Source organism: Chiloscyllium plagiosum, unplaced genomic scaffold (genome assembly GCF_037043375.1).
Source record: "Chiloscyllium plagiosum isolate Xiang-an unplaced genomic scaffold, Cpla_swu_hap1 HiC_scaffold_12, whole genome shotgun sequence".
Lineage (NCBI taxonomy): Eukaryota > Metazoa > Chordata > Chondrichthyes > Orectolobiformes > Hemiscylliidae > Chiloscyllium > Chiloscyllium plagiosum.
In genome coordinates this window covers 60,278,585-60,300,962 of record NW_028270150.1, presented here as the reverse complement: position 1 = coordinate 60,300,962, position 22,378 = coordinate 60,278,585, and the positions used below count along the sequence as shown (strand labels likewise).

General features: G+C 38.8%; 1 protein-coding gene across 16 annotated transcripts in view; it reads left to right on the top strand.

Moving 5' to 3' along the window:
• Positions 1 to 22,378, top strand: part of LOC122555094 (zinc finger and BTB domain-containing protein 20-like) — a 339,090-nt gene that overhangs the window by 221,894 nt on the left and 94,818 nt on the right. For 10 of the 16 annotated variants that reach the window (XR_006313160.2, XR_006313163.2, XR_006313162.2 and 7 more), the window contains one exon: positions 1,324 to 1,417. The exons of the other annotated variants lie outside the window; for them this stretch is intronic. The gene's annotated coding sequence lies outside the window, so the exon portion shown is untranslated. The remainder of the gene's footprint in view (positions 1 to 1,323; positions 1,418 to 22,378) is intronic. 16 annotated transcript variants of the gene reach the window in all.

The following is a 22,378-nucleotide window of genomic DNA, read 5'->3' as shown; positions in this document are numbered from 1 at the left end:
AGAGAATATTTTTATAACTAAATAATCTTTAATGCTTATACAGATTAACTTACTTATCCACCCAATGTTGGGCTCTGAGAGCTGTTGCCAAGTATGTTCATTTGGCAGAATTGCGTGCTGACTTGATGAATGTTTGTACGTCAACAAGTTGAGCTGGTTATATCTATGTCATCCATGTTGATTTTAGCTAGGCTTTACAATTGACTGAAAAATGTGTTTTCAGCCAATAAACATCTTTCTGTGGAAGCTGCTCCAACTTTTGAAATGGAATAGGAAGTAAAGAGGAAAAGGATTGTGTCAAGGTATACAAATAAAACTAAAAGAGCAATTTTAAAAATGGGTGAGAGAATAAGAGGGAAAGCATTGATTCATAACCGCATGGGTTTAAAGTTGTTTGGTGTGATTTAATTTCTTTGCAATTGAAGTTGAAACAGTAATAATTCTACTGACGTGTGATTAGCCCTGAAAATATAATATGTCATGAAATGCATTTGGTCAACCCAAGTTGTTATTTTCCAGAGTCTGCTGGCAGCTGAAGAGTTAATATTGCTTTACAACTTCCAAGATCTTCAAAAGTGCCAAATGATCAAAATACTTGCTACCAAATATTTCTACTGCTCATATCAAAAGCAAAAGAATTAAAAACTCCTCTTTGCTATTTATGGGAAAACATTGCTTCATGCTAGGCCCTGCCTTTAGCCTTATTTGGAGCATGTTGTTTTTCTGTGCCTCCAGCAAGAATGCACATCTGATTTAAGAACTGCTCACTTTCTTTTTGGGACATTCCTTCAAGTGGACACCTGATATTGTAACCCTGATAAGTAAAAAGACCCTACTTTACTTTCTAATTTTCGCTTTTTTTTGTTTTGTTTATCCACTTCAACATGTTATCTTTTATATTGTCTCTTAGTAGCTATCTTTAGCTGTTGTTTTGTCCCTCTTCTTCTCCATCGCTTTCCCTGTGTTCTTGTATACATTTTCATTTTTCCTCTATGTCTACGAACAGCTGCAAATTTATGCTATGTCGAGGCAGAGGGAAATAAGAGTGGTCCCTGGCAATTGTGAAAGTTGTTGCCACCAGGTTTGGACCAAGAATGAAGGGGAATCACTGTTGGGCAGACCCAAACACAGCTGCAGTTATGGGGCAAGAAAGTGATCAACAGATGCTAAGGATATGCATTTAATACCTACTAATTGGGATTGCCTCAACTTGTGGTTGTCACAGCTGAAATCACATTGGGCAAAGATATTTATTTGTGAGATATTGTGCATTTTCTAAAGATCACAGTCTGATGTAACTGCGTGGTGTAACTTGATTTATAGATCACTAAAATAAGTGGACGGTGGACTTTCGATGGAGTTGTGCACAGCAAATTACCATCAGCCAAACGCCCAGGAAGTACCACATTCTCAACAGGTGATATCAAATCTTATGGAGTAATAAAATGGTTAAGAAGGAGGCTATTGGGCAAGTTGAGTCCATGCTAGCTCTCTGCAAGAGTAACTTCACACATCCCTCTCCATGCCATTTCCTTGTACCCTAGCATTTTTTCTTTCTGTTCAGGTGATGGTTCAATACCATTTAAAAAAGACAATTGGATCTGCAACCTCCGTCCTTTCAGAACATGCATTGCAGATCATCACCACTCAGAGTAAGAAGTCTTTCCTGATGTGAACCTTTAATACCTTTTTCTAAATATTTGGAATCTGTATCCTCTGGTTTTTAACCTTCTGCAAATAGGAACAGTTTCTATTTATGTACATTTACTGATTTTGAATGTCTGTATCAAGTCTCCACTCAGCATCCGCTTTAAGTAACCACAGCTTCTCCAGTCTATCCATAGAACTGAAGTCCTTCATCCCAGAAACGATGCTGGAAAACTTTCTCTACCCTTCCAGATGCTTACATATCCTTCTCAAAGTGTATACCCAGATTATACATGACATGGACTTTGATACCAGTCCAGTGTTTTACTCTTGTTCATCAGGAATTCCTTACAATTGTGTTCTATACCTGTTTTTATAAAGCTCAGAATCTTGTATGTATCTAACCACAATCTTCTCTACCGTCCTTTGCTATCACATACACATCTCCTGTTATGTCTACTCCTGCAATTTTTTGAAATTCAATTCTCCCTTCTCGTTGTTCTTACCAAAACATATCACTTCACACTTTGTTCTTAATTGCTTCTGCCTAATTCCTTCCCATTCTACCAGAATGTGTTCCCTCTTGAAATTCATCACTATCCTTCTTGAAGTTCATTATGCTTCCAAAGTTGATCTCACCTGCAAATGTTGAAATTATGTTCTGCACACTTAAGTCTAGGTCATTAATATAGATTACCAACAGTTCCTGGTGAAGCGCATTGTATATCGTTGTCCAGTATGAAAAGGAACCATTCATCACAATTTTTTGTTTTTTTTTTCACTTGACCACGATCAATTCACTAATTCCATAGCATTTAACTTTGCTAAAGAAAGCCTCTTATTTGGCACATTTTCGAACGCTTTTGGAAGTCCATATCAATCACATTCCCTCATTTTAAAATAAAAACTTGATTAAAGCGTTTAAACAATATTTATTTTTAACAGACCGTGGAGGCTTTCTTTAATCTTGTCCAAAATCTTGTTCTTGATTATTGCTTCTAAAACCTCTCCTAATACAGACATTAAACCAATTCACCTGCAGTTGCTAGGTTTATCCCTGAACTCATTTTTGAACAAAAGGATTTATCTGTCCAATTCCCCATCCATACTGGAACTATTGGCAAAAGATTGGAAGGTTGTGGCCAGTTACTGGGCAACTTTTGTCTTTATTTTCTTCAGCATCCAGTGATGTGTCCCAGTCAGTCTCGGTGCTTATCAATTTTAAGTACAATGCCTCCACCCTTATCATTTATTTAAAGGACATCCAGTCTCTCAGCAGCCTGCTCTTTCACTGTGGCTTCTCTTTGATGTTGCTAAAGACAGACTCATAGTGTTCTGATAGTACTTCAGCCATGTCTCCTGCCTCTGTTTGTAAATCCCCTCTTGTGACCCGGACCAACCAACCCAACCACCCCGTGGCTCAACACTTCAACTCCCCCTCCCACTCCACCAAGGACATGCAGGCCCTTGGACCCCTCCATCGCCAGACCATAGCAACACGACGGCTGGAGGAAGAGCGCTTCATCTTCCACCTAGGAACCCTCCAACCACAAGGGATGAACTCAGATTTCTCCAGTTTCCTCATTTCTTCTCCCCCCACCTTGTCTCAGTCCCAACCCTCGAACTCAGCACCACTTTCCTAACCTGCAATCTTCTTCCTGACCTCTCCGCCCCCAACCCCACTCTGGCCTATCACCCACACCTTAACCTCCTTCCACCTATCACATTTCCAACACCCAACCCCAAGTCCCTCCTCCCTACCTTTTTATCTTAGCCTGCTTGGCACACTCTCCTCATTCCTGAAGAAGGGCTCATGCCCAAAACGTTGATTCTCCTGCTCCTTGAATGCTGCCTGACCTGCTGCGCTTTTCCAGCAACACATTTTCAGCTCTGATCTCCAGCATCTGCAGTCCTCACTTTCTCCTCTCACATACATTAACAATTGGAGTTTGTCGTGTGCCTCCTTTTCTTTTGAATATTTTTTCTCCTTCATGGTATTGTTAACAAGGGGATTTAACTGAACTAGTCAATAAAGCTCAGGTAATGCCATGTTTCTGAAAACTTTAATAAACAAGGGAAGTGAGTTCAGGTTTTGGTATCTCAGTAGCAATGTTAATATTCTGTTTTTTGTGCTATTTTTAAGATCATTGAATTGTACGAAAGTCTCACACTTAGATTTGTTTCTAACTATTTTCCATTCTGAATTTTCTAAAGCAATTTGAATATGATTACAATTAATATTTAAATAGTCTTACAAAAATTGCATTTAGTCCAGATTATTAACAGCTAATGCTACAGTAACTGTTGATAACTGCATGTTTGGTTCTGATTTTGTTTCAATTAGCACGTTTTTAACATCCCCTCCTTCAGTACACCTCTTAGTAGCACTGTTTTGTAAATATCTGTCGATATGTTATTTTGCCAGGTTTCTTTTGCTTAGTGGACTTATGCTACCAACTTTGACAATTTGGTGAGTTATATTAGAAAGTGAAAATCCAGAATGTAAATCATATTGGTGTATTGGAAGACACACTGTTCTTTTAATGAGATTAGATTAGATTCCCTACAGTATGAAAACAGACCATTTGGCCCAACAAGACCACACCGAACTTCCGAAAAGTAACCCACCTAGACCCATTCCCCTACCTTATATTTATCCCTGACTAATGCACCAAACACTACGGACAATTTAACATGACCAATTCACCTGACCTGCGCATCTTTGAATTGTGGGAGGATACCAGAGCACCCAGAGAAAACCTACACAGACACATGGAGAATGTGCAAACTCCACACAGTCACTGGGACCCTGGTGCTGTGAGGCAGCAGTGCTAACCACTGAGCCACCGTGCCACCAACCATTCTTGTGCCTAGTGTTTTGGCTACCAGGAACAAGATAAATTATTCCACTAATGTATAATTTTTCTGTGTAGTTCATTTTAAAAAAAAAGTGTATAAGTATGACTTATGAAGTTGATGCAATTGGCGGTTAGAGGCCAGGCATTTGAGTATTAACAGAACTCCTTGATTGGTTAAAGCTTGTCAAGATTTTGTTCCTTACACTGGATTTATTATATGGAGCTCTAGGTTTTGCATGAGTCAAACTTTTGACACCATTTTTCTCGGTCACTTTAAAGAAAAGCATCTTAATATTTTGTGAGATAATAAATGGCAAATGTTTTCATTGTTAATCTGTACTTGGCAATTTTTCCTTTCAAAAAGAAATTTACACTTAATGTCTTTGTTTAGTATATCTCTGATATTAATATGTTCTCCAGTTTTAATACTGATTTTTTTCTGGTATGCACACTCCTGCAAAGGAAGTTTGTGCAGTATACTAACAAATTAATGTCATATAAATCACATATGTTGATATAATCTGAAGAAATGGAGCTGGGATTAACTGACTTGATGAATTTTATCCATCTTAGTATTGAAAGGAAATCTTGGATTAAATGACATCACAGTCAATTACTTATTTTTGAAATGTACTTGTTTTTATGTTGTTTGAATGCTGCATGGTCCTGGAAACCAAATGAGATAAGTGACCAATGAATCTGTGTTTTTTGGACATGTTGCTTGATGATGAATGCAGGCAGGACTCTGGGAGAGCCTTCATGCTCTGTTTTGAATAGTGCCATGGTATGTTTTATGTCCACCTAATATGGTTGCATACTACATTGAAATGTCAGCCTAGATTATACATTCACTGCCGAGAGTGGGAGATTCCATTTCAGTAATAAGAACAATGTCTACAGAGCAAAATAAGTAAGTTGATATTGAACAGTTAAATTGATAGCAGTGATGTTCTTTTTTGTTTATTTCCAGGAATTTCTATTTGTCTTATGTTTATCTTTCTCCTTCAAGTCTGAGCACAGCACAAATTGTACAATTGTTTGGATTGTTCTTAAAGTTTGTGAACAATCAGTCTCCCAAATGTGCAACATATGAAGCTGAGTTTTCCAATGTTGAGTTAGCGTTTTGTCAAGTGACATTCATGGTGCCCGGCCTGCCATGTCTTGGAATGACTTTCCTCATGCAATAGTCACCTCAAAACTAGACATCCAGGCTCTACAATGCCTTTCTTGTGGAATCACATGGCAGGAGGAGGAATTGTTCACCAGGTCTCTCATTTATCTCTTCACCCTGGAGGCACTCTGCCTCTATTCCTGATGAAGGGCTTTAGCCCGAAATGTCAATTTTCCTGCTCCTCTGATGCTGCCTGACCTGTGCTTTTCCAGCACCACTCTAATCTAGCTCCCACCAGGATCTACGACTGTTCGTGCACTGACAGTCTGTTTAAAGACTAGCTGTAAAAGACTTAGAAGCTACAAGCCAGAAACTATCATTCACACTGCAGAACTTGGCTGTTATCACTGAGGACAAGGCCTTGAAAGAAAAGTTCACACCTCCTTTCCACAATAGGAACATAGGTGAAGTGCTGTAAAGTTGGGGTGGTCTAAACCTCAGCCATGCTAGGGCCAGTGTTCTTGTGAATGACACAGGGAAGCAGAGAGGGTTTTCAACTAATTATTGGAGACAGCGATCAAATGTGGAAAACTGAGTTGTGTTGAACTGCATGGATGAGGGAAAAGGGCAAAATGGTAATGTGGGAAGTGAGGCTTAGAGGATGACTCTGTCCCTTACTGCAAAAAAATCTAGGAATACATGAAGGTTGACATCTGCCATGGGTAAATATTAGAATTAATTATTAAAGAGATTATGACTGTGCCTCAGAAAAATGCCAGGTAGTCGTGAAGAGCCAAATGGGTTTGTCAAAGGGAAATCATGTGTAAGCCGTTTATTGGAATCTTTGAAGGATTAATATGCTGTGGATAAAGAGGAGCCTGTGGATTTAAGCCTGTACTTAAATTTTCAGAAGGCATTTCATAACGTGTCACACTGAAGCTATTGCAGGTAATAAAAGCTCATGGTGCAGAGATATGTGATTTGAAGATTGGCTGGTTAGCAGACAACAATGAGTATGCGTAGATGGGTATTTGCAGGATGTGACAAGTAAAGGCTCATAGGGGTAATGAGTTAGGGCCCCAACATTTTACAATTTACATCATGACTTAGATTATTGGAGCAAAGGCATGGTAGCTAAATGGGTAGAAAGGTATGTTGTGAAGAAAACAAAAATAGATTGCACAACAATTTGGATAGGTTGAATGTGAGCAAAAACCTGGCACATGGAGTATAATGTGCGGAAATGTGAAGTTATTTAAAGCATTAGAATAATAAAGCAAAGTATCACTTAAATGGCAAATGACTCTGATATTCCATTGTGCAAACTGAATTAGTTATTCTAGTGTACGAGTCACAAAATGTTAGTGTACAGAAACACCAAGAAGGATCTGAGGCATGTAACTGTATCTAAGAATGCATTAAAGAATGTATCATACATGGGGTGGCAGGGTGGCTCATTGGTTAGCACAGCTGCCTCAAAGCACAAGGGGTCCAGATTCGAATCTACCCCTTAGTGACTGTGCAGAGTTTGCATGTCTTCCCCATGTCTGCATGGATTTCCTCCGGGTGCTCTGGTTTCCTCCTACAGTCCAAAGATGTACAAGGTAGGTGGTTTGGCCATGCTAAATTGCCCATAGTTTCCAAGAATATGCTGGCTAGGTGGGTTAACCTTGGAAAATGTGAGGTTATGGGGATAGGGTAGGTCTGTGTGGGATGCTGTTTGAAGGGTCAATGTGGGCTCGATGGGTCGAATGGTCTGCTTCAATGCTGTAGAGATTCTACGATACATTGAGGCAGTTGAATTATGGCAGTATTCCACCATGATAGCTACTACCGCTCCCCCAAAAATGAAAATATATTTTGGATATTGCAGACCTTGTTCCTGCATAGTTGCCATTCAGTGTGTAAGTGTGTGGCATTTCTCAAGTGATAAGCTTGGAATGTTTTTTCAGAAATGGCTAGCTAATGATTTTAAGTTATCTTGTCTGATTACATTTGCTAAGCTGAAATGACATGGAGGCAATCAGTACACACAATGTAATGGTCGTTAAAAAGCAAAATACTATAGAGAGAGAGAAAAACAGTTAACAATTCAAATCCAAGTATGACTCCTCTTTGGGATGTAATGATCATGCTTGTTTTGAGGCCATAATTTGTGATGTTTTTCCCTTGGACAGTGGCTGATCTGCAGGTGAAGTGTAGTTTGGTGTTAGGTGAATGGCATAATGCAATCAGTAGATACATGATTCATGTGACTGCCCCTAGCAGGACCTGAGACAAACAATTTCTGTGGCTGAACATTTCAACTCCCCCTCCCACTCTGCCGAGGACATGCAGGTCCTGGGCCTCCTCTGTCGCCACTTCCTTACCACCCGACGCCTGGAGGAACAACGCCTCATCTTCCATCTCGGGACCCTCCAACCCCATGGCATCAATGTGGACTTCACCAGTTTCCTCATTCCCCTCCACCCACCTTGCCCCAGTTCCAACCTTCCAGCTCAGCACCGTCCTCATGATCTGTCCCACCTGTCAATCTTCCTTCCCACTCATCCACTCCACCCTCCTCTCCGACCTATCACCTTCACCCCCACCTATTGCACTCTCAGCTACCTTACCCCCAGCCCCACCCCCCTCCCATTTATCTCTCCAACCCCGAGGCTTCCAGCTTCATTCCGGATGAAAGGCTTTTGCCTGAAACGTCGATTTTCCTGCTCCTTGGATGCTGCCTGACCTGCTGTGCTTTTCCAGCAGGACTCTAATCTTGACCCATGTTTTTCATTGTGCTGATTGAAATTCTGAGCATAAAAGGCAGGATCTTAACACTGTAGAGGATATCTTTGTAAAAGAGAATATGGCATCTCCAACATGGAGAAAGTAGAATTATTACTTCAAGAAGCTGAACAGTTTTGCACACAAGTGCAGCAAGCAGGCACAGATGGCCACTGGAGAGATATTGGCTAAAGGTTTCAACAACTCCCTCTACACCATATGACAGGTTGATTTAGTTAAGTCAATAGGTGAAATGTGGTTTTTTGATTGCTAAAATGACAAGTGCAAAGGGAAAACACAAAGTGTCAGACACTGGTGTGTAATGCAGCATCATCACGTTTACAGATCTAAGTGAAGTGGCTCAACTTGGCAATACAAAAATGAAGACCTCAAGTAAACAAGCTATTCGTCAGGTTCAGACAGACATTGGAGGCAGACATGTTAGCTTCACTGGAATAATTAGAATTAGAATAGAAAATGATCGAATGCATTCATTCCTGACCATGTAACTATAAAAGTGCTGTAGAATTAAAGTCCTCATGCTGAGCATACTGCTGCTTGTCCTCAAATAATGAACCATCTGTAAATCCTTCTGGTATGTATAGCAGGCAGTAAGAGCAGGAGAGTTTCCTGGTCAGCCAGAACTGTATGGTAGCTGCAGTGCAACATCCTCTCCATGTTAAAAGACTCCATGTACAGATTCTTGCCAGGCATAAACAATATCCTCTTTCTGAGCTACTGCTATGCGCACCCTCCTAAATTCACTGAGGTTTAAAAATCTTTATTTTTGCAATTATAAACTTCATCAGAACATTCCATCTGCCAGCAGGCCCTAGCTTGTGCCACAGCTTAGGTGCCAGTGCGCCAGGAGAACTCCTTTGCAACCCTCCCCAACTACTTGGCTACAGCTGCAGACACATGTCAATTATTGAGGGGTTTTCTTCATTTTATTGATGGATCAGTAGGTCTGTCAAGGGAAAATTATTGTGCGACTAACCCCAATATACTGCAAGTTTGACCCTGGCATAACAATCCATATGCAAATTGCACAATGCTGCCCAATATTTGCTAGATGTCCATAACTACATTAGATCTCTGATTTCAATAAGTTAAAAGACAAACACGAAGAACATAAAATTAGTTTTCTTACATTCCAATTAAAATTATAATTGTATTAAAGTGTATGTTAAGAGAATGTTGATTTCCCATAGAAACTAAATGTTTTTAAAGGTGAATAGTACATTATTGCATATGTTACAATACATGTTCTTCTCTGAAATCTAGCACACCTTCAGCTTGACATGTTGACCTCATAAATATGTTGTACACATCTGAAATCCTAAAACAAAAATTGAACTTCAAAGTAATTTTATTTGAAAAATAGTCAAGTTTGCACAGTCTATTATGATTTGCATTTGCATTTAATTATAAACACCTGTCAAAAATAGTATTTCTACACAGACCAAATGGCTGAATGGTGTGATGACCATTGACCTGGAAGCAACACAGCAAGGCCTGTGTAACTGATATAAGTAATGACGTTGTGTGGTCAGGAATAAACACATTCAATAATTCTGTGGAATATTTTGATGAATTTTCAGCCAAATATTGCCTTCTGGAATGTTCTAATTTAATGTTGCATGCCAATCAAATTTGAAGCAAGCATGTGTTGAGCTAACATAAATTACTTTTATTTTCAGAATTGATTTGGTATGTCATTACCTAAAAAGTTAATAATAAACTCTTTTCAGGCATTTCTCCATGTTTACATTGTTGGACTAAATCCACATTAATCTTTCATCCTCATATAGAGATCAGTTGAAAAATAATTATTTTGGAGTTTGTCAAATAATTGGGACATGCAAATAGATTTATTAGGCTACAACAAATGTTGAGGAATCCTGAGAAGTACACTTAGTTTATTTTAGTTCTTAACTTTTAAATCATGTATTCCCATCTGTCATTTCCACTTCCTTCTCTAACCCTAGTCTCAGACTGAGCGAGATTGTTTGGTACCCTAGCATTCTACTTGACCTTGATCTAAGCTTTCAACCCCATTTCCTCAGCATCTCAAAGATTAACTGCATCCATTTCCATAATAATATATAATACATATCTCCACCTCCCCACCTCTTTCCCCCCCCCCCCCCCCCCCCCCTTCAACCTCCACCCCACCCCACCCACCCCCAGCCTTAGCCTAGACTTCTGCTGGACCTCCATCCACTTTTTCTTCTGTCTCCTAACCTTGTCTGCTTAGGCTTCAACTGTTTCCCTTTCTCACTTTAATTCTGGCTTTGTGACATCTCTGGATTCATGACTTTGACTTGAATTGGTTCTTTGGCCTGAAACTTCACTTTCTGTAGTCATGCCTCGTCCGCTTGCTATGGTAGTGATGTTCAGTCTGAGCTGTAAGTACTAGCCCTATTTTTCATTTCCAAGTCTGTTATTTTTGTTCTTTCTAAAGCTTTCACTTGCCCACTAAGGATTCTGAATTCTTTCAGGGATGTCCAATGTCCAATCTCCAATGCTGTCTGGTTGAACCCTGCATGTAAATGTTCATATAAATCACTAACACTTGATACAACCTATAGTTGTCTTAAACTAATACTCCAGCTTCTTACACATTCTTAAGACGACATCTCTTATATATCTGTTAACAGGTCTTAAATGCTTTTGCTGTTGACTTTCAATCATGCCTTAATGAATCCTGCCATGATATTTACTTCTCTATGATTCTTTAACCTTAAGCTTTTCAATGCTGCTGACAACTGAAATGGAGTCTGAAGATCTAACATTGCTGTTCACCATGTTGAATGAGCAATTCTCACCACACTATTATATAAGGCTGACTGAACTGCTACTTATCTTGTGTAGGTTTGCTGCTGCCATCCTCTCTCAGATCTGGTCTAGTGTGGTTAACTAAAAATTACTTGCTCATCTCAAAAATTTGCTCTTGTCTTACGCAAGATGTAGTTTAATGCACATAGCAACCGTGCCTATCATATCAGTGTAACTTGCCACATTGTTACATGGACCACATTTTAGGATTGGGGAATTGTCTCTGCTTTAGCAGCAGATTGTACCATAGTTATTGAGCATCGAAGGTATGAAAATGGTACTTTGTACAAGGAGTAATTGTGTCTGTTTCAAAGGGCTTGGGATAGGAATCAAGAGGAAGAGGTTTTTCCAAACTTGACATTAGCACAGGAACCAGAAAAGAAAGTTCAGTGATCGTAGATTAATTGAAATGGGGGTTAATGGAGCAGGAATTAGGTGATATCAACAAAGTGGGTATGAGAGTTGAATGAGTGGTTTGGTTGAGGACGGGAGCAATCCTGAACTTTGGATTTTCATTCTACTGAAAAGGTGGTGGTAGGTTGTGTGGGGGGGCACATGGCAAGGTCTCTGGTGGGGAGGAGTGTGGTAGCAAGAAAAATGTTGTTGATCCAGCTGGATAAATGGTTCCACATTGGCAAAATCATCCAACAAATGTTTGTAGTTGGAAATGAGGATTGAAGTGAGAGGAGAGAAGGGTCTAAGGGGTTCGCCATCTCCTTCCCCCGCTGATCTTCTCACGTGTCTATACCATGATTCTAATTGTTTCATTTGTTGAAGCCATGCCTTCAGTTACTAATACCCTACACTCTGAAGTTCTGTGCTTAAGTCTGTTCACTTTCATTTTCTCCTTTTAAGCCCTAATTCTTTGAGAAAATGTTTGGTTATTTGCTTATGTAACTTGTCAAATATTGTTTGATAATTGATCTGCAAAGTGCTTTGGGATGGGTGGGGAGTGGTAAAAGGGTTACAAAAGAGCTACATATGAACATGAACCTGCTGGCTATATAAAATGAGATTGAAAGAATGTTCATAAAAGGAAGAGTGTGACTAAAGTAAACATTGTTCCCATAGAGCCAATAATAGGAGAAAAGATTGACTGCAATGAAAAAATGACAGAGACATTGAAGAAATATTCTGTGTATGACTTTTAGAAGAAAACAAATTTCTTAACAGAAATATGAAGGATAACTGAAGATAATAACAGTGAAGAACTAATAGCAGTTAATATCTTTGCAGAAATCAACAGACCCTCAGGACCTAGTAGCTCCTGTCTTAGGACTCTAAAAATACTTGCTACAGAAATAGTGGATGCCCTGGTTGTAAATCTCCAAGGTTGAGATGGGAAGATTTTCTTGTCTGTCAGGAAATGAGATCTAGGGAGAGTACAATAAAGTGGTATTGAAACAGTGTATCAGTCATAGTTGTTTTTTTTAGATTAGATTACTTACAGTGTGGAAACAGGCCCTTCGGCCCAACAAGTCCACACCGACCCGCCGAAGCGCAACCCACCCGTACCCCTACATTTACCCCTAAGCTAACACTACAGGCAATTTAGCATGGCCAATTCACCTGACCTGCACATCTTTGGACTGTGGGAGGAAACCGGAGCACCCGGAGGAAACCCATGCAGACACGGGGAGAACGTGCAAACTCCACACAGTCAGTTGCCTGAGTCGGGAATTGAACCCGGGTCTCTAGCGCTGTGAAGCAGCAGTGCTAACCACTGTGCCACCATGCCACCGTGCCGTGCTGAGTGGCAGGATAGGATTTGGGCCATACAGTCCAAACCCATTCATTATTTTTATGTTGCATTCTTAAAAATGGAATTAATATTTCTAGCCTCATCTTTGAAAGCCCCAAAACCTAACTCTGCTTCTCTCCTCAGATTGTTACCAGATCTGCAGAGAATTTCCACTATTTTTTGTTGTTTCATGCATCAATAGTACATGAGTATTTGTATTAAATAAAACACATGATTCTATTTGCGGAATTCAGATAGGATAAGTGATGCAACAGATTAGAAAAACGCCTGGCAAAATAATGATCACATACAATAGAGTATGAATCAGACATTAGTAAACTGATTTTAGCAATTCAACAAAATTAGGAATATAATCATGAAAATTGTCCTGCAACAGTATTGGTATGTATTTGCATAAAATTACTTTGTAAATGGAGGTTTAATCATCTCAGCAAAATCCATTAAAATAGCAGAGTAACTTTGTATGAGCATGCAAATATTCACACACTAATATTGTGTGACTCACTGAGCCTTAAAATATTAAAAAGGGACTGCAATCTATCTTACACCACAATAAACTTGCAAATCAAATCAGATTTTGAATGGAGTCCAAAAAGCCACAGTTATTCAGATTTTTAATTTCTGATGAGCAAAACAAATTATTCTAACATTGTGACAAATCCCACGACACCAGGTTGTAGTCCAACAGGTTTATTTGAAGCCGCAAGCCCCACTCCTTCCAACTCTTGCACCTCCATATCATAACATTAAGTGAAACAGAGGCATTAAAGGAGATTCTTTTGGTCTTGGCATTCACATGAACTGATAAATGCTGTAGAAAATGTACTCTATTTTGCATGCTTCCTTGGTTATTATACTAAATAAAATAGAAATTTTGAAGGTGCTAGCTATATTTTTTTTGGCTCCAGATATTCTACACAGCCTTGATCCAAACATGGACAAAAGAGCTTAATTTCAGAGGTGACATGAGAGTGCATGTTCCTGATGTCATTTGACTGACTTTAGCGTTAAGAAGTTGTAGTAAATTTGAAGTCAGTGGGATTTAGGGAGAAAACTTAATTCTGTTCAGAATCATAATTGGCACAAAGTAGTTTTGATTGATGGAGACTATTCTGCTCAGCTGAAGGACGTGACTACTGGAGCATTCCTCAATCATTTTCAGCTTGTATTTGTTTGGAATTTCCATATTCTTTTGATTGAATGTTGTCACATGTGATAACCAAAAAATAAATCTATATATTTTAAAATACATTCTTCCACATGTCACTTTCTCTTTGGGTATACCTTGTTAGCTGGTATGTAAAAATTATTTGTGGCACCACAGATTCTGATTTAGATATATTTTTGATGTATACTGCAATTTTGTTAACCTATCTTCTTAAGTTTGCTATGTACCGTTCATTGTTACCTAAGGTTTTGTCAAGCCTGATTGAAGAGTAATTTGATGTACTTCAAAGCAAGTTATACAATTTGTACGTTTCATATATTTCCTAAGGATCATTGAGCTAGATAATTTGCTATTGAGGGAATTCAGATGTGACACAACACCAGGTTATATTCCATCAGTTTATTTAAAATCACAAGCGTTCGGGGTATAACCCCTTCTTCAGGTGAATTGAGAGAAGCACATGGTGCTGTTCTCTCTCACTTCACCGGAAGAAGGGGCAATGTTATGAAAGCTTGTGATTTCAGATAAACCCGTTAGACTATAACCTGGAATCGGCTTCTGACTTTGTCCACCCAAGTCCACTGGCACCTCCACATATTGGGGAAATTGTAATAGCAAGTCCCTGTCACTCTCCAAAGATAACAGTAGCATCACATGGCAACACAGGAGTACTTATAAGTTTAGAGTCCAGGTCGTCGATATTTAAAGTTGTTTCCATTTTGCATTATTTCACAAAATTGCAGTATACATCAAAAATATATCTAAATCAGAATCTGCCTACTAATGTGACAGTAGTAGTACATACTTTAATCCTACATATATTAATTTCAGCTTTTCTATCCCTTTTATACTGCAATACAAGTGCTCAGTGAGGTTTCGATGACTTGTATAAAGGATAAGAGTGCATCAGTAGTGTTCATGCGTGGTACTCCATATTGGAATTGATTTAAGGAACACTCTGATATAAGGTTAATTTGGCCAGACATTGCTAAAAGTAAATATGAAAAATTTACCTTTAAAGTATAATTTCTTTTTCATAGTATGCCATGTATTTTCAGTTAAAGCTCTGCAAACAATATGTTTGCTCAAACAATGTTATTGGCTGACTGAAGAATATGCACCTGAAACGATTTTGTACATGACTAAATAATGGAGATAGTGTATATACTTGTGTAAAAGTCAAACGCTGGACATCAATTTTTAGGCAAAATTTTAATTCTCTTTTTATAGAAATAGTTTTTTGTGAGATTGATATGTGCTTGATTTCAGCCCACACAGCACAAAACAGACAAAATCAAAATGAATGACAGAACTCCAAAAGAATGTTGTTCCTTCAACTAAGATGCACAAAGTTGTAAACTCACTTCCCATTGTCAGCAGTTATTATATTCTTTGTGAGGCATAACCAGATTCTACCAGAAGGTTTTCATCTTTTAACTAATGAATGGAGCAAAAGTTTAAAAACAAAACAACCTATCTTTTAACCAGGAACTGTGAAAAATCTCACCATGTCATGAATATAATGAAATACACTTAAGTAATTTTTGTGACTTTAGCATCCGAGACATCTTCAAGATTATATTTTGTTTCTAAAAGTGTTTGGACTTCAGTTCTTGAAAAACTAAAATTGAATTTTACATGAAATAAGCCAAAAATCATGAGTTGACTTTTCTGATATCGCATTTTAACAATTTTATATGGTATATGTTGTAGCTTACTGACATCAAAGTGGAAAAACACATTTATTTTACATTTTTAAATTTGTTCATTCATGTTAGTCTTTTCTTTGCAGATCCAAAGATAAGTATTTTGTTTTATTCAGCATTGAATTGAAAGGTTTATGGTTTTAGAAGAGTAGCATTGAGGAATTTGTGGTGTCAATGAAACCAATTCCCATGAACAGTAGTGATAGATGATGAATGTTATTTAATTTACTTAGGACCCTTACAGTTGCAGCATATGTTTAGTAATATTGATATAAATGGCGTGCAATTCAATGTGTTGGGAGCAGTTTTAAACTGGAATTATTTTTATGCTGTCAACCTTTTAGTACTTCCAAGTATATGTTCTGTATAGAAGTCAATTGTAGGCTGTTAACCAGAAAATTGTGTGTTAAACACGATCGTTTTTTGAGGCAAAGAGCTAGTGTTTATTGGTAGCAGGCTGGAAACTTATAGTTTAGATTTAAAGCTGCATTATTCTGACCAATTAAAGTTTACTTGTTTTTAGAAATACGCTTTCTCCAATCTGAGGTGACAATGGAACTAAATTACGTTCTGTATTCAAGAAATAATTTCTGTAACTTGGAAAGGAAATTAAAATCATGGTCCTGTAGAGTTGCTTTGCTCCATTCTCCATTTTTTTTTAAACTTGAATGAAATTTCAATTGTACAGAAATTGGATCTTTAAATGTGCACATGGTTTCCTGTCTTCATCATAATGCAGGCTTGGTTAAGGTGCACTCAGAATTATTGGATCTTTCAAGTTCATTAGCTGCTGTTTTAGTGTGTTGTGAGTTTGTGGGCTACCATGATGCCAAGAGGTCTGAGTAGTTTGGCAGTCATTTCCGAGATGTTTTTGATGTAGGGGAGAGTGGCTAGGATTTCTGGACATGTTTTGTCTGCTTGTTGTGTTTGTTGCTGAGAAATCAGCAGACTGTGTTCATTGGGTACCCATTTTTTTTTAATACACTTGAAAGCCCCAATATAGACAACAAGCAAAACCAATGTCATTCACAGAATACCTTGCAAGAACTGTAATAAACACTACATTGGACAAATAGGCAGAAATCTAGCCACCAGGATACATGAACATCAACTAGTCTCAAAAAGACATGACCTACTCTCACTAGTATCCTTACATACAGTTGAGGAAGGACACCACTTCAACTGGGACAACACATCCACCCTACGACAAGCCAAACAGAGACATGCGCGAGAATTCCTAGAAGCATGGCATTCCATCCGGAACTCTATCAACAAACACATTGACTTGGATTCCATTTACCACCCCCTGAGAAAAGAAACAGGAAATTGCATCACCACAGGAAATGACATCTGTAACCCAAGGAACCCTAAGCACATAAATGGAAAGCAGGAATCATCAGCAGTGCTTCGTCCAGAGGCTCACTGAAAACGTTACCTACTATGGTGATGAAACATCTGAAAATAAACCATCCAGCTCAGCGAGCAAACCTACATCCACAAGATGGCTCTTTCATGAAGGACATTAGTGAACTATATTAAGTTTTTAGAACAGTCAACAATGATTTTGTGGTACTTTTAGGCTCCTAATTGAATTGAAATTGCACCATCTGCAATGGCAGGATTTAAATCAGAGCCTCCAGAACATTACCTAGACTTCTGGATTAATAGTCTAGCGATAATACCACTAGGCCATCGCCTGCCCCCACCAGCTAAGCCTCATCTGGAATATTGAGAGATACTCTGGGCATAGCATTTAAGGAATAGTAAGGCCTTGGAATGGTTGTATTGAAGTTCTCCAGAATGTTACCAGAGGCCACGAACTCCAGCTCTAAGGGATATTTGGAAATGTTTCGATATTCTCGGAACAAAAATGGTTATTCGCAGAAGATCTAGAGGAGAAATGAGAGATGCTTAGATTTGGAGAATTTTTGGTAACTTTCTACTTGGAAGATTCCATAAATAATTTTAAAAGTGAGTTGGGCAGATATTTAAGGATTAGAAACATAGGTTTATGGACAAAAAGCTGGATGTGAGAATTAACATTACCATTCTTCCAAAATGCTAGCCCAGGCATTATAGGCTATCTGGTCTCATTCTATGCTGTAGCTTTATAAGAAAGCAGCATCATTAGCAAGATCATGGTCAGTTATTGTTTAAGTGAAATCCAATTTCCCAACTGTAATTCACTAATAAACTGGACCTAATTAATTTCTGGATTAAATGAGAACATTTAATTTCTTCTCAGAGGCCTCTGCATATCAGGAAATGGCCCATTAATGTTTGGAGAGGCAAAAACAAATTGATACAAATTTGGAACTACTAATATACAAGATAATAAGTTATAATTATTTACTACTTATTTTAAAAGGCTCTTGAAGACCAAAATATAACCTTGATTCAGATGTACACAAATACAACTTAAAATGTGATTTGAGGTACAAAAGAAATCATAATCTCAAACCAGAGCAGTATTAAAAGCAATTTAAAACCATATTTGCTAAAAAGTAATTTATTTCTTTTCTGTTCTCAATCTCTGGCTTTAAGCCACATTGCTCCAAAGGGTGTTCTAATCACCCATAAAAAACCGAATGAATTTTACCAGTCGAGGTTTTGAAAATGCTTGGAAAATCTATTTAAGAGGCTGATTAAGAATGGGCAATATGAGGCCCACTTTCATCTTGATAGTTGACCGCTTCTTAGGATTGATATGAAAATAAACAAGTCAGTTGACTGAACAGAAAAGGATTTCACTAATTGATACTTTTCTTGTTGACCCAGCTGTTTTTTGGGGGAATATAGATCTCGTTTGAGGACTTGTTCAGCTGCATCTAGCAATAATAATTATATTTTTGTTTCCAATTTCTATTTGTTGATTGATTAAATTCTTTATAACCAAGATTATAGCAAACCCATTGGTAATAACAAGAAAGGAAAAAAGCTAAAAGGGATCTATGAAGCATTAATCAGTCTTCTCTTGTCAAATGCCAACAAACCTACTGTGAATTCAGTGTGGTTTGTTTTCATTTCATATTACCACATTCTTGTTCAGGTAGTATCTTTATAACACTCACTCACTGCCATTATTATGGCAGAGCCCCATGTTTATGTTTCAACAGTAAGATCTTCCACTCTCCCACCCCCCCCCCACTCTTAGTCGCAACAACAATGGGGAAGAAATGTCTTGTCTAATGTCAAATGCTGTTTTGTTACTCCTAATTCAAAAATATTTTGCTAGTCTTTACTACAAAATGTAGTAAGCACTGAAGTGCTGGTTTGTTTACGAAAAAGTGTATTCCTCTTTCACCACCTTGATTGCTCTTCGGTGTTTTGAAACTCTGGTTGGAAGCCTGCTTGGATATTTGATTGCATGCCGTCACCAAATGACATTTGCTTATTCATTGTATTTAGCTAACCAAAATTGTGGATTCCTTGTCATTGAGAAGCTTTGGTTATGGTTGTGCATCAGCAGCTGTTGTGTGATATGTTTCAAGACCCAAGGAGTTACCATGAGTAGATAAAGGAAAGAGACTGGGATGAGGAAGAGGTGGAGATGGGCTTGAAGAGAAGAAGCCAAAGGTAGAAGAAAGTTTTACCACTAAAACTGCCCTGAGAGCTCAAAGCAATAGTGGTAGCACTCAGAATTCCCTTATGAAATAACAGAAATATATTAACCCACTGAAAAATGTCCAGAACCGGGAGTGGCAACTCGTAGTAATGGAAGTAATACTTTGATAGTAGCATTTCTTATTAACTACTGATGCTCATCCTAAAAGTAGAACAAGCATCTGCACTACACAAGCCACAGCCAAATTTCCTGGTCAATGTGACACTTAAATTTGCCTAATCTCCCTCCGAGTACTGAGGATTCTGGTTTGAACTAGGGTTTTGTTGAGGTAACAGCTCTAAACAGGAAGTCTTAATCAAAGCTGATCAGTACTTGGATTTCAGAATGTTAAAACAAATATTCTTCCAGTAAAATCGCTCTGTTTTGGTCCCTTCTTTTGCATTTGCCCATTAACAGAAGCAGTCATTCCGTATTTTCCAATAAGGTCTCATGTTTCTGCCGTTATTGTCCGTCCTTTCTCGTCACTGTTCTCAATAACTAATTTGCTGCTGTTTTCAGATCCTGAGAAATTGTTGATCTCCATAGCTTTCCATTCACCCTTGTTACTCTGATACCCATTCCCTGGTTTTCCAATCTTTTTCCACTTTCAGCAACACGACTCTCAGTCACCACCGGTTGGATACCAGACTGTGTATTCCAGTGTGTGATCCAGTCCTAGCTCTGTTGTGAAATCAAATCGAGGTACCCCAGATGCACATTTTCCTGCAGTTGAAACTGATGGCATCAAGGAATTAAGGAGGGAAGATGGCTGTTTCTGCAACAGAAGTTTCAATTGTGGTGACTCTCCTAGCTGCCAGAATCATTTATCATATTGGCTCTCTTCTGTTTACAAGCATCAGGCCTGTTCCACCATTCAGTACAATGATGGCTAATCATCTGCCTCATTGCCTTTTCCCACACTAGACCCTTATACCTTTCACATCAGTGGTATTTAAAAATCTTTCAAATGCCACTTTAAATGTATGCAATGGCTGAGCTTCCTCAGTGCTCTGGCTTAGAGTTCCCAAAAGTCACATCTCTCTAAATAAAAATATTTTCCTCATCTCAGTCCTAAGTAGTTGATGGACATTATCACCTCATTAGTCTACTTTTGATTATTTGTAAAGTGATGGAAGGTGTCATCAATAATGCTATAAACTGCACCTGCTCAGTGATGCCCAGTTTGGGTTGTGCCAGGGCCAATCAGCTCTTGACCTCATTACAGCTATGGTTCAAACACAGACAAAAGAGCTGAATTCCTGAGGTGAGGTGACAGCCCTTGATGTCAAAGCTGCATTCAACCAAGTGTGGCATCCAGGAGCCATAGCAAAACTGGAGTCAATGGAAATTGGAAGGAAACTCTCTGCTGGTTGGAGCCATACCTGGCACACAGGCTATTGGATTTCAATCACCTCAGCTTCAAGACTTCTATGGAGGAGTTCCTTAGGATAGTATTCTTAAAAAAAGCCATATTCAGTTGCTTCATCAATGACCTCCCCTCATAAGATCAAAAGTGAAAATGTACAATGAGTAGCAAACAATGTGCAGCACCATTTGTGATTTCTCAAGAATTGAAGCAGTTCATATCCAAATGCAAGAAGCTCTGGACAGTCTCCAGTCTTGGGCTGAAAAGTGGCAAGTAACATTTCTGCCACACAAATGACCATGTCAAATAAGAGAGAGCCTAACTGCTACCCTTTTACATTCAATGGTAGCCATCTCCATTACCACATCCTAAGGCTACCTGTCAAGTTCCTCTGACAATCCAGTTTACTTCCTATTGCTCCTCAACCCCATTTCCCCACCTTCCCTCCAAAGCACTAGCAAATCTCCAGACAAGGCTATGCGTCCTAGACATGCTGAAGAATAACCTGTTCAACTTGTATTGGTCCTATCTGTGCCAGACTGGCTCTAAAGTATCAAAGCTCTATTGTTTTCCCTCCTACATCAATTGTCTAGCTATGTGCTTAATCGATGAATGCTAAAAAAAAACACATGATAGCTTCCTTCCCAACCTGCTAAAATCTGCTATCAGTACCTTTTATCCCTCTTCTTCTAAAGGTTTGTACCTACGTGCACCTCTCCCAGAAGGATGTTCTGCTGTGACTTCATGACATTCTTGACACTGGAAATACTCCACTCTGAAGTCCTACTTACTGCCGCAGAAACATCTCTCTGATGGCCTGGCAATGGAATCCTCTGTCACTATTGCTCTTGCACCCTTCACTCCAGCACTGCCAAGTCAACAGCAGTGGCACAAACTTGGCTGTGGCTGCACCCTCCTGAGAAGTCATCACCTTCACCAGTATGCAAGAAAAATAGGCTTGGAACTCTTGTACGGAAGCTGGCAGTGAGAGCAGGTATATGTAACCCAGGGTGGCTGGCAGCAAGAGCTGGAGTGGGCAGTCTGAGGCAGCAGTGGGAGAAGAAACAGACTGCAAGGTGGTGAGGGCAGACAATCTGTGCTGGGGCAAGGTCAAGCCCTGTGAGGAGTGCAAGCCCAGCATGGCCAGGCACTTATGGACTGTGGTGTTGAACTGTTAACTTTGTTTTTCTACCTTTTATTAAGATGGACTGTAATGTTAAACTTTTTAACTTTGTTTTCCTGCTTTGTACCAAAGATTCTGTACCTAGGTCCCTTTGTACCTAAAATGGTGTTGTAATGGCAACTTGTAAATGTTTCACTGTACTTCTGTGAGTTTGTGTCACAATAAACTTAATTAAATTCAATAATTTGTTCTCTTAACCAGTTTGCTGTTACTCCCTCTATGCCTTTCTGCTTTTAACCTGCGATGTGAGCACCTCTTTTTATATCAGCGAGTTTTGAGAAGATTTGTAGCTCAGATTGAGGTTCTGGATGTAGGTTTGCTCTCTGAACTGGAAGGTTCATTTTTCAGACATTTCGTCGCCATACT